Source organism: Solanum dulcamara, chromosome 11 (genome assembly GCF_947179165.1).
Source record: "Solanum dulcamara chromosome 11, daSolDulc1.2, whole genome shotgun sequence".
Classification (NCBI taxonomy): domain Eukaryota; kingdom Viridiplantae; phylum Streptophyta; class Magnoliopsida; order Solanales; family Solanaceae; genus Solanum; species Solanum dulcamara.
In genome coordinates this window covers 27,448,702-27,461,561 of record NC_077247.1, presented here as the reverse complement: position 1 = coordinate 27,461,561, position 12,860 = coordinate 27,448,702, and positions in this window count along the sequence as shown.

Genomic DNA, 12,860 nt, shown 5'->3' with positions numbered 1-12,860 from the left:
AGGAGGTTGAGAATGCCTTTTTCTACTTCTAATTGTAATGGAAAAATATGAATTTTTATAAATCATGATTTTAACATTATAGTTGTTAGTAATACTGATCAAAAGTTGATTCTTAATTTAAAGCACCAGACACAATAACACAATTTTTATTTCATTGCTATATATGCTAAATGTAGAGTTGAAGAAAGAGTATCTTTGTGGGAGGAAATATATCAGTTAGGAGAAGACATGAATAAATTTTGGTTAATTGGAAGAGATTTTAATGCTGTGTTGAATACTAAAGAAAAGATAGGGGGTCTTCCTGTAGAAGATGCTGCTCATGAAGATTTTAATTATTGTATTGCAGCTTGTGAATTATTAGAAGTTCAATACAAAGGGAGTCCTTTCACATGGTGAATTCGTAGAGCAGGTAATGATTGTATATTTGAGAGGTTGGACAAAATACTTATCAATCAAGAGATGACTAATTGGTTCAATCACATTGAGATGGAACATTTATCAAGGACTGGATCAGATCATGCCTCTCTGCTTATTACTTATGAAGAAAACAAATCTACGCATAGAAAACCATTCAGATTCTTAAAATTCTGGATAGAGCAATGAAGATTTTAAGAAGGTGGCGAGACAGAGTTTGTTTACTGATGATTCTAGTAATCCTTTTATAACTTTTAAGGAGAACATCAAAAGAGTTAAAACTGCTTTGACCAGATGGAGCAAGGATACACATGGAGACATTTTCAACTGTTAATCATTAGGGATGATATAGTAAGAGTTAAAGAGAAATTGTTTGAAGAAGTGCCAAGTGCCATTAATAGAGTAATTTTGCAGAAGGCTCAAGATGAATTTAAAAGATAGCTTTACTTTGAAGAAATCTTTTGGCAACAAAAATCTAATTATGAATGGTTGATAATGGGGACAGAAATATCAGATTCTTTCATAATATAGTGAATGGCGGAAGAAAAAGGCAACTCTTGCAAAGAATTCAGGACAGTTAGGGGTGTGGTTAGAAGATGAAGAGGATATAGCTGCTGTATCCATTGAATTCTATCAAAAGCAATTCATAAAATAGAGGGATGCTACTAATTTTCATTTACCAAGGCATATTCCCACTTCTGTTAAAATAGAGGAAAATTCAATCTTATGCCTAATGCCAGAGTTACAAGAGATAAAAAAATAATATTATTTTTAATCTTAATGGAGACCGTGCTAGTGGTCTTGATGGTTTGACAGGGCTATTTTACCAGAGTTCTTAGGATATTATTGGTACTAATATTCTAGCAATGGTATAAGACTTCTATTGAGGTAATTCTCTGCCTAAGTCCATTACTCATACAAATTTAGTTCTTTTACCTAAGAAAGATAATGTACAATCTTTCTCAAATTTAAGGCCTACTAGTTTGAGCAGTTTCATTAATAAAATCATCTCCAGAATTATTCATGATAGAGTTAAGTCTCTACTTCCAAGTTAGATTTCATACAATCAATCTCATTTTGTGAAAGGGAGAAGTATAATTAAAAATATTCTGCTAACTTAGGAGATTGTTACAGATATTAGACAAAGAGGCAAGCTTGATAATGTGGTAATTAAGCTTGATATGACCAAAGTTTATGATAGAGTGTTATATTTTTTTTTGATGAAAGTCTTAAGAAAGATGGGCTTCTCAAATGCTTTTATTGATATGAGTTAGAGACTGATTTCCAATAATTGGTATTCTATATTGATTAATGGACAATCACATGTTTTTTTTCACTCAATCTGGAGAGTCAAACAAGGTGATTTGGGACATCAATGCTATTATCCACAAGTTTATTAGGTTTCATTTTCATTATGATCGTATTCCTAATACTTGGCCTCACATGGTGGCTCTATTAGAAAGGTTCACACATGTTTTTCATTCCAAAATTGTTAGATTGCCCCCTCCTCCTGTAGGATGGCTGAAATGTAACATTGATGGAGCCTCTAGAGGAAACCCAGGTCCTAGTTCTTCTGCTTTTTGTTTAAAAAATAATGAGGGCAGGTTGTTGGTGCTACGGGGGTGAAGATTGTTAATTCCTCAAATTTAGTGGCCGAAGCTAGGGCTATAATTGAAGGTATGCACTATTGTTTAGAGAACTATTCTCCAATATCATTATTGAGACTGATTCTTTGGATATAGTTAACATTAATAATGGTGTCTAGGAGATTCCTTAGAGCATGAATATTGAGGTTGACTCAATTCACAGAATAGGAAATATCATTCCGATAAGAGTACAACACTCTTTAAGGGAGACAAATACTCTTGCTGATTTTTTTGCTAACCTGATTTTTAGTTTTGCTGATACATATGAATTTAATTCATCTCAAGATGTTCCTAGTGAAGGCAAAAAAATTATCATGATGGACAGAGGAAGCACTCCTTACATTAGGACAAAATCGATCAACAATTAATTTCAATAAGAGTCTTCTTTAGAGGATTACACCGATACAATTATTTGTTATGTTTTAAGCCTGAAGTAATTTCATTTGGTTGACAGTACCTGCACTGGTGAGAGCTTTGAGGTGTTCATCAGGTACTAAACAAGGACTTAAAACTTTCAAATAGTTAATTTTCACTTACTATAGTCTGAGCTTGTCACGATCCAAAAATCGAGGTCATGATGACACACATTCCAAACCCAATCCGATGTGTAAGCCTAAAAAGTAGAAATTATACAAGAGTCTCAAGGAAAAGTCAGGCCACAAATTAAATGAAAAGAAAGACAATGAAGAAATTTATCCTAAAACCTGGTGTCTAAGTATAAAGAGTATCGAATACAAGGTTTGAATCTGAATACACAACATAAGTGTGAATAGTAATAAAGACAAAAATTGATAGATAGAATTAGGGGTTATTCGGATCCCAAGGTTGTACCACTAATCTGATAATGAGATATCCGCAAGAAGATTAGCTGCCGCACAGGATACCCTGACTAGAATTTGCATCAAAAGGGACACATAAGTAGGGGTGAGTACAATCCACATGTACTCAATAGGTTTAGCCGATTGAGTATAAGGAATTAATCAAACTTATGACATAAATGAAGGAACGCTTCCACTTGCATACAAAAAAGTCTCATTTCGGCTTTGATGTCGCCAATTTAAGTACAGTTCATTATCACAATTACAGTTGTAAGTACAGTTCATTATCACAATTAACCAGATAACTCAAGTATCACATATATCAATGCAAAATAATGCAGTATGATGATGCAACGATATGGTGGTAGAATCAAGGTTGTCGCACAACCTATTATATACACTTGTCGAGTTAAGGCTTCAAGACAAGAATCCATGGGGGACTCGTAGTCCATATACTATATCACAATCTCAAAATATCCTTTCCAATTTATACTACAACCCCATTTCAAAGTCTATTATATAATAATGACTAATTACCCCATCCTAGTCAAGAAAGATAGACAAACCTACCACAATTATTGAAACCGCACCCAATTGCTTCCACTGAATGAACAACTCTCGAATTCAACGTCCAAAATGACAAACCACTATCAAGAATGAAATGTACACGTCACAAGGAGTTCAATGAAACCCATATTGCAAGGATTTAGAACAGGGTGTAAAATGGTCCAACAATCGATTAATTTTGAAAAAGGATAAAAATTTATTTTAAAAACATGTTCTACTCATCAAGGGGAGCTCGTGGTTGAAAAAATCATAAAATTTGACAAAGAATCAAGTTAGAAATCATTAATTTATAAACTCGAAATTTGGAAGAAATCCCCCCAAAACTCCCTCTTGAAATCATGGTTTTAAAAGATTTTGAAAGATAAAATTGATAGAAATTGATTTAAGAACGATGGAAGAACTTACCCAGATAAATTTCACCAAAACATATCCTCAAAGATCGTCCTCCCAAAGTTCCAAGTGATTGAAAATGGGAGAAATGAGAAAAAGGAGTGATTTCCCAAAGTTACTATTTCAGGGAATTACTTTGTTCTCAGCGAAGCGAACATTTAACTCCGTAAATGCGAAGCAAGCTGAAATTTCTCTCCGCCAATGCGAGAAACACTGGAACCCTTCTTCGCAAATGTGGGCATCATGTTGCAAACTTGGAATACACAACAAAGACCCTCCGTAAATGAGAGCCTGACCACCGCGATCGCAGAGAAGAAACGATGATTGCACCAGATAACAGTCCAATTTTAAGATAAAGTCTCTGAACGGGCCCTCGAGAATCATTTGGTGTCTAATAAAACTAAACTGGATATGTTACCACCCTAAATTTGATATTTCTGACTCAATGGAATCGTTGAATTTCCGAAAAAGATTTTTATAATGAAATTACCCTCGCGCACCCTTTTTTGGCCTGAAAATCAACTTTTAGCCTAAAATCTCAATACTACAATTAAGGTCCTAGGGCTTTAAGACAATGTTCAACTAGACCAAACACGATGTTCCAGACGCAACGGAACTGATGAAATTCTCATCCGACAATCATACCTCACTATATTGACCAAAGTCAATCCTATTAATGAAACTTCCCAACCAAGGCCTCAAATCACTGAAATCTCGCCTGTTCGCATCAGGAACGATGCCAACCATCCGCAAAAACAAAGTATGAAGACACTATGAGGATGGGCAAAATGGTCATTTTCATAGATTTGTTTTTTCAAGAATTGGGACATTACATCATCCACTACTAAAACACACGTTCGTCCTCGAATGAAAGCAACGTAACATACTTATAGGGGCAAAAAACTAAAGATATCTATGATGCATGTTGGTCTCCACCTCTTATGTAGCCTCCTCAACAGGCCTGTGCCTCCCCTGCATCACTGAATCAATATGCTTTGATCTTAATTGTCTAGTTTGTCTATCCAATATAGCAACATGCTCCTCCTCAAATAAAAACTCTTGATCTAAATCAACCGAGTCCCAATGAATTATATGAGAATCATCATGTTGGTACGACATAAGCATCGATACATGGAACACAAGATGAATAGATGAAAGGCTTGGGGGTAAGGCCAATCTATATGCCACCTCTCCATACTTCTCTAATACCTCAAAAGGATCAATAAACCTCGGACTGAGCTTTCCCTTCTTCCTGAATCTCATACTCTTAGTGAGCGACTCTTTGAGCAATACTCGCTCACCAATAGGAAATGACACATCACGAACACGCTTATCCGCATAGCTCTTTTTCTTATGCTGGGAAGTCACAAGGCGCTATTGAATCAACTTCACCCTGTCCATAGCATCTCTTAACAAATTAGTACCCCAAGGTCATACCCCAAAGGAATCAAACCATCCCACGGGAGATATACACCTCCTCCCATACAAGGCCTCAAAAGGCGCCATCTGAATGCTGGAATGGTAATTGTCGACTTCAACTGACCATCAGTCTGAGGATGAGAAGTTGTACTCAACTCAGGCTTGGTACCTATCTACTCCTATATAAAACTCCAGAAATGAGCGGTAAACTGCGTACCTCTATCAGATACAATAGAAATGGGCACCCTGTGCAATCATACTATCTCACCGATGTAGATCCTAGTCAACTGCTCTGCATTGTAGCTAGTCTTCACCGAAATAAAAAAAGAAGATTTGGTCAACCAATCTATAAATACCCAAACTGAATCATATTTACCTAAGGTCAAGGGAAACCCCATCACGAAGTCCTTGATAATGCGCTCCCACTTTAACTTGGAAATGGGCATCCTTTGCATAGGAAAAACCAGTTTCTGATGCTCATACTTCACTTATTGTCAATTTAGACACTTAGACATAAAATTAATAATGTCTCTCTTCATTCTACACTAGCAATAACGTTATTTTGATTCATAAAACATCTTAGCCTCTACCGGGTGAATAGAATACTTGGAACAATGAGCCTCCTCCAATATCATGCATATCCAATCACCAATATTGGGCACATAAATAACTACCTGTAATCCTCAAAACTCCCTGGGGTCAAGAGAGGCTGATTTAGCTTTACCTATCAACACTTTGTCTCGAATGGTCCTCAACTTATCATCAACTGGTGTGATCGAATGTGATTTATCAAAGTAGACCTAGCCTTCAAAAAGGCCAAAATGTTGTGAGGTGTAGAAATATCAAGTCGTACGAATTGTCTAGCCAATGAATGAACTTGCAAAGTAAAGGTCTCTCATCCGCCTTAAGAAAGGACAAACTACCCATGTTAAGTGATTTTTGACTCAAGGCATCTGCTACCATATTAGCCTTGCTCGGATGATAAAGAATGGTGATGTCATAGTCTTTCAATAGCTCTAACCACCTACACTGCCACATATTTAGGTTTGGATGAGAGAATATATACTTAAAGCTATGGTGATGGATAAAATCCTCACAAGGCATACCATAGAGATAGTGCCTCTATAACTTCAAAAAAATACCACATGTTGAGAACCATAAGCTATAAACCTCTCTTTTTGTATCAATACACCACCCAAACCAGCTCCTGAGGCATCATAAAATACAATAAAGGACATACCTAACTCGGATAAAGCTAGAATATGTGCTGAATTCAATAACTCCTTGAGCTTTTAAATACTCGCCTCTCACTCATCAGTGCATTAAAGTGCCACGGTCTTTTGAGTTAGCCTATTCAATGGGGATGCAATAGAAGAGAAATTTTGAACAAACCAATAATAATATCCCGCCAACCCAATAAAGCTCTGAATCTGGGTAACTAAAGTAGGCCTAACCCAAGCACGGACTGCTATAACTTTGGTCAGATACCATAATACCATCCTTGGTGACCACATAACCAAAGAATTCCACAGACTAGAGCCAAAACTCACATTTGGAGAATTTTGCATATAATTTCTCCTCTTTCAATATCTGAAGTACGATCTTTAAGTTACTAACATGGTCGGACTCATTCTTGGAGTAAACTAATATATCATCAATTAACACAATCATAAATGAGTCCAAATAGGGATGAAATACCCAGTTCATCAAGTCCATAAAAGTAGTCGGGCATTCGTCAACTCAAAGGACATAACCATAAACTCACAATGCCCATAACGAGTCATGAATGCAGTCTTCGGGATATTAAATTCCTGAACTCTCAACTAATGGTTACCTGACCTCAAGTCAATCTTAGAGAATACCGATGCACCCTGAAGCTAATCAAATAAGTCATCAATACGAGAAAGGAGATACTTGTTCTTGATGGTGACTTTTTTGTTATATCCCATACTTCTGTACCTTGAGACCTATTCGTAAGCTTCTTGAAAATTGCCATGTGATCCCTATTATCTATCACGTTACCAAATAACTCTAAGGAAGGGAGGATGTGATTCCCCATGAGAGTAAAGGTTGGAAATAGAGTTATAAGTATTTGAAAGGAGTTGGAGGCCAACTAACAAATCATGGAACTCGACTTGCTTGCATAAGCTACTAACTTAGAAGTCCTACACACTTAAGCTACTTGAGTATACGTCGAGCTTAAGTAGCAAGGAGTGCATAGACTCTTAAAATGAGACAAGATGACGAACCTACGAAAGGGAGTAAAAATTAGTTTCCGAACTTATGAAAGTAAAGCGAGTAGGTGACAAGGAAGCAGGTGACAAGAAAGCAGGTGAAAAGAAAGCTGGTAACTCACCTACTTGGGATGGACCCCATGCTCCCACGTGGAAGCTTTGGATTGGAAGCTTGGATGAGGTGGCACCCTAGGAGGCTGCCACGTGTCACCCTAGGGGGCTTCCATGTGTCACCTCCTAAGGAGGTGTATATATACATGTTGTCTGACTCTTAATTCATTTTCCATCCAAAAACATAAGCCAAAAATAGAGAGAAAATGTGAGAGAACAGAAGGAGGCAGCCATGGCTTGAAAGAGTTCAAGGTAAGTTTTCCAACATTTTCCTCCGTGAATTAATTATCTACGGTATTCCTCAAGCACGTGGAAATGTATATATGTGTTTTATAATACCTACGGAACCATACCTTCAGATTTACACTTGGAACAAACAAGAGAAAGTGTGAAAGAAGAAGAGGAAAACGTTGGAGGGCAAGAAGAGGAGCTACGGGTTTGGGGCTGCCAAGGTAAGACTCGGAGTTTCGTTCTGTAAATTAATTATTTAAGGTATACCACAGTTATTTAATGGTGTTTTATAACATAAAATTCCAATTTGGGGCAGCGGAAAAGGGCCACAAACAGTCCGCCCCAATTCAGCATACCAAGAAGTTTCCAAGATGCAGTTTTGGCAAGCTTTGGCCAATTTCGGGTAAGGTGAGACCTTTTACTTCAAATTGGGGTTTATGGTGTTGTTATGAAGTGTATTATATGTTGTTTAAGTGGATGGAAACGTTAAAACATCATAGAAATGCTTGACGATCGAAACAAACTAAATTGGAATCGCTATAGTTGAATTGTCGTCGAAGTAAAGTGTTGTGCTTGTGGTGTACTGCTGCAGGTGTGGGGGGGTTTGTTGCAGGGCCTAAATGTGTTCTAAAAGTGGTTTGGGTGATTCTGGTAACAGCCACACGACCCCTCGTTTTGTATAAATAAAGGCTTTGCGAAAAAAAGACTAGAAACCCTATTTTGGTGTCGTAATTTTCAGCAAGTTGTTTGGAGCTTGTGTTGCGTGATATCGCCATGTTTTATATTTATATGCTACAGGGTGTTGTTTTTGGTTGCCTGTAGTGATTAGGGATGTAACTGGAAATTCGGATAGGGCACTTTATAGGGGAGGTGCGGCCCAATTTTCGTTAACGCCTTAACGAATTAAAGAACTAGTCGAGGAGACGAATAAGGAAACAGGTTCCATGAATGCTAAGGTGCAACTGAGGGCACTGAAAAGTTAAGGTTGTTGATACTCGCATTTCTCCCATGTTAAATAGGTTCAGAGGAAACGACGTGGACGTGATTGAGAGAAGTCCATACGAGGTACGTGAAGCTTTCTTTTGGCATTTTTTGGAATAAGTATGTAAAGCTTATTCCTTCTCTTGGCATGTTTTTGGCATAAGTAGGTAAAACTATTCTTCTTTATTTTGGCATATCTTAGTTATAAGTTATGAATGGTTTGTATATGGAACTTGGGGATAGTTCCATTCGTAAAGCTCCGAGTACAGTCCATAATTCTTATCCACTTCGTAATGGTAGAACTCCTGTAATAGTTGAGCTATTGCCTTTTTAAGGCTTTTATAGGATAAAAGGTAATATATGTAGAGCCTATTGACTCGTGTTCACTTCTAAATGCTAAGGCTCTTAAGGTAGCTGAGCTATCACCCTCAAGCCTTCTATACAAGAAATAGTAACCGGATGCATGGGAAGCATGAACTATAACTCCTATTCATTTCTTAATATCGAAACTCTTGAAGTAGTTGAACTGCTACCCTCGAGTCCCTATATGATGAATACTAATTGAATATATGAGCTCCCATGCCTAAGAACTCTATAATGACAAGTGTCTCTGATTGAATAAGCCATTTGGTATTACCTTAATAAAAGCCTAGGACTCTTGAGACTCTGTCGATGTGGCCCCTAATGGAAGTTAGAGGATACATGAGACGATGATAGTTTTGATCCTCAAATGATAGTCCATGACAATTGTTATACCGAATCTCAGATGATGAATTAATTACATATGGTTTCTCGTTACTTTACTCGTGCAGGCTGTTAATGCGCCACTCACCGCGTCCCATGAAAGGCCGGGCAGGATAAACTCACCGCGTCCCATGAAGGGTCGGGCATGATAAATTTACCGCATCCCATGAAGGGCCGGACATGATAAATTTACCCCATCCCATGAAGGGCCGGGCATGATAAATTTACCGCGTCCCATGAAGGGTCGGGCATGATAAATTCACCGCGTCCCATGAAGGGCCGGGCATGATAAATTTACCGCGTCCCATGAAGGGTTGGGCATGATAAATTTACCACATCCCATGAAGGGTCGGGCATGATAAACTCACCGCATCCCATGAAGGGTCGGGCATGATAAATTTATCACGTCCCATGAAGGGCCGGGCATGATAAATTCACCGCATCCCATGAAGGGCCGGGCATGATAGATGATGAAAAGATTATTCACCGCGTCCCATGAAGGGCCAGACATGATAAATTCACCGCGTCCCATGAAGGGCCGGGCATGATAAATTCACCGCGTCCCATGAAGGGCCGAGCATGATAAATTTACCGCGTCCTATGAAGGGCCGGGCATGATAAATTTACCGCATCCCATGAAGGGCCGGGCATGATAAACTCACCGCATCCCATGAAGGTTCGGGTATGATAAATTTACCGCATCCCATGAAGGGCCGGGCATGATAAATTCACCGCCTCCCATGAAGGGCCGGGCATGATAGATGATGAAAAGATTATTCACTGCGTCCCATGAAGGGCCGGGCATGATATATGATGCAATGATTATTCACCACGTCCCATGAAGGGCCGGGCATGATAAATGATGAAATGACATCTTCATTGAGTCCTTCACGGAAGGGCCCGATACAGTCGGTAGGCATACATGTGGAAATATAGTGACACACTTGTAGCACCAAGTCCCATAGTAGGCCAGGTATGGTATGTAAGGAAGGTATACATGCCCTCCTGTCATAAGATGCAGGTAGAGAAATTCGTTAACTGTTATATTTGTTTCCTGCATCCCTACTTCAGTTATCAGCTCAGTTATGTATTGTTATTCTTTATATACTTAGTACATATATCGTAATGATCACCCTTTCCTTGGGGGGCTGCATTTCATGCCTGCAGGCACAGACGTTCATTTCAGAGATCCGCTAGCTCAGAATTTTTGCTCACCTATGATTGGAGGTGCTCCACTATTCTGGAGCCTAGTTTTTTTGTACTGGTCCTCTAATGTATATATGTATTTGTTTATTCAGGGGTACGGTGGGGGTCCTGTCCCGCCATATGTTATCATACTATTCTTAGAGGTCTATAGACATGTATGTGTGGGTTGTTCATGAGTTTATTTTGGCTGTGCCTATATGGCATATTATAAATGTTTTTACGTTATGGCAGCCTTGTCGGCTTACATTCTCTTCCATGATACGATATGAATGAAGGAGGCTACATGAACATGAAAAAGTTTTAACCCATTGGGGTTTTTGGGGGTTGTATCACATTACCCATAGTTCAATTTGGTTATATTTGAAAGTTACGTATACGGGGGTCTAGGTTGGACCCCAGTCGCGGCCTACGGGGTTGAATTATGACATTTTTCAACTGTCGATAGTCAATATACATCCTCATAGAACCATCCTTATTCTTCACAGATAATATCGGTGCACCTCACGCTGATATATAGGTCGAATAAACCCCTTCTTCAATAAATTTTCCAATTGCTCTTTCAACTCTTTCAATTCCACTAGAGCCATTCGATAAGGAGAAATAGAGATGGGCTTGGTTCCTGCCTCCAAATTAATCACAAAATTGATATCGCTATTAGGAGGAACATCTGACAAGGCTGTAGTAAATACATCCATAAACTCCCTCACTACCTTCATGGTCTCTAAAGGAGATGACTCTTCGTAAGATCACGTATATGATCCAAATAAGAAAGCAACCTTTATACAACATACGACGAGCACAAATATAAGATATCACCCCCTTAGGAAATGATCTCGGGTTACCCTTCCACACCAAGCAAGGCTGATCAGGATAAGCTTAGGGTCTTACCATGAAAATCTAATATAACATGATAGGGAGATAACAATCCATACCCAATATCACATCAAAATAAAGCATGTATAACAAAATCAAGTCTTCTTGGGTCTCTCTACCCAAAAATATCACCACGCACCCCCTGTATACCTGATCCACCATTAAAGACTCACCTAGCGGGGTAAAAATAGTAATTGGCATAGCAAGGGGCTCACATATATAATCACTACCCACATTAAAATAGGTCAACACATAAGAATAGGTAGACGGTGGATCAAATACTACTAAAGCAGAATGATGGCAAACCAGAAAAAACCTATAATAACTGCATCAAAGGCCTCTACCTTAGATCTACCAAGTATAACATAGCATTGCTGACAGTCACATCTAGCTTACAAACCACCATGAGCTCTATCTTTAGCTCCACCAAGGGTGCCACCTCTAGTACTCTGTGAAACACCTCAAACAGTTGGAGCGGGTATAGAACGAACAACTGGTGTCTCGAGCCAGCCAGTAGAAGGAGCATGTTTGGGGAAATCCTGGGCCTTATGCCTAAACTCATCACACACATAATAGTCTCAAGGACCTGAATCCCATAGAGGATAACCAAAAGTATCAACACGCCCTCAAACAATCAGTCTCCAACTCTTTTTGATGACACCCAGGCGTTCTCCTTGCAATTCCCCACAAAGCACCTTTCGAATCACTGAATTTGGAAAAGAATTGAGAAAGATATGAGCCTTTGAATTTTTGGATTTATGATGGTTCACGTCTGGTTTTTATTTAAGAGACCAGACGCTTTTTCTCTTCGAAATCATGGAGACTTAGGCTCGTGATTGCGGGCCTCTTAAATCTTCTGCTTCGCAATCACTGAGGGAGTCTTGCGATCGCGAAGAATCAATCAACCTGACCCTCACGATTGCAAAGGACCCCTTCTGAATTGAAGGCTTTTGGGAAAGAACTGCGTGAAGGCGACTCGTAAGGCTCGCGAACATGAAGGCCTTTGGTGGCCTACACTAGCAAAGTGCTACAACAACACTTTTGGCCAAGTCTAAAGCTTCAATGGGGTGCTCGAAATTTTTTCAGAATCCCATGCACGCAAACGAGATATGCTACCTCATCAAATTTGACATTCCAAACTCAATGGCTTATTCTACATTTCAATACGAGGTCATTTTAATAAAAAGTGGGTCATATACCCAAGTGTCATAATTAGCCCATTTCCA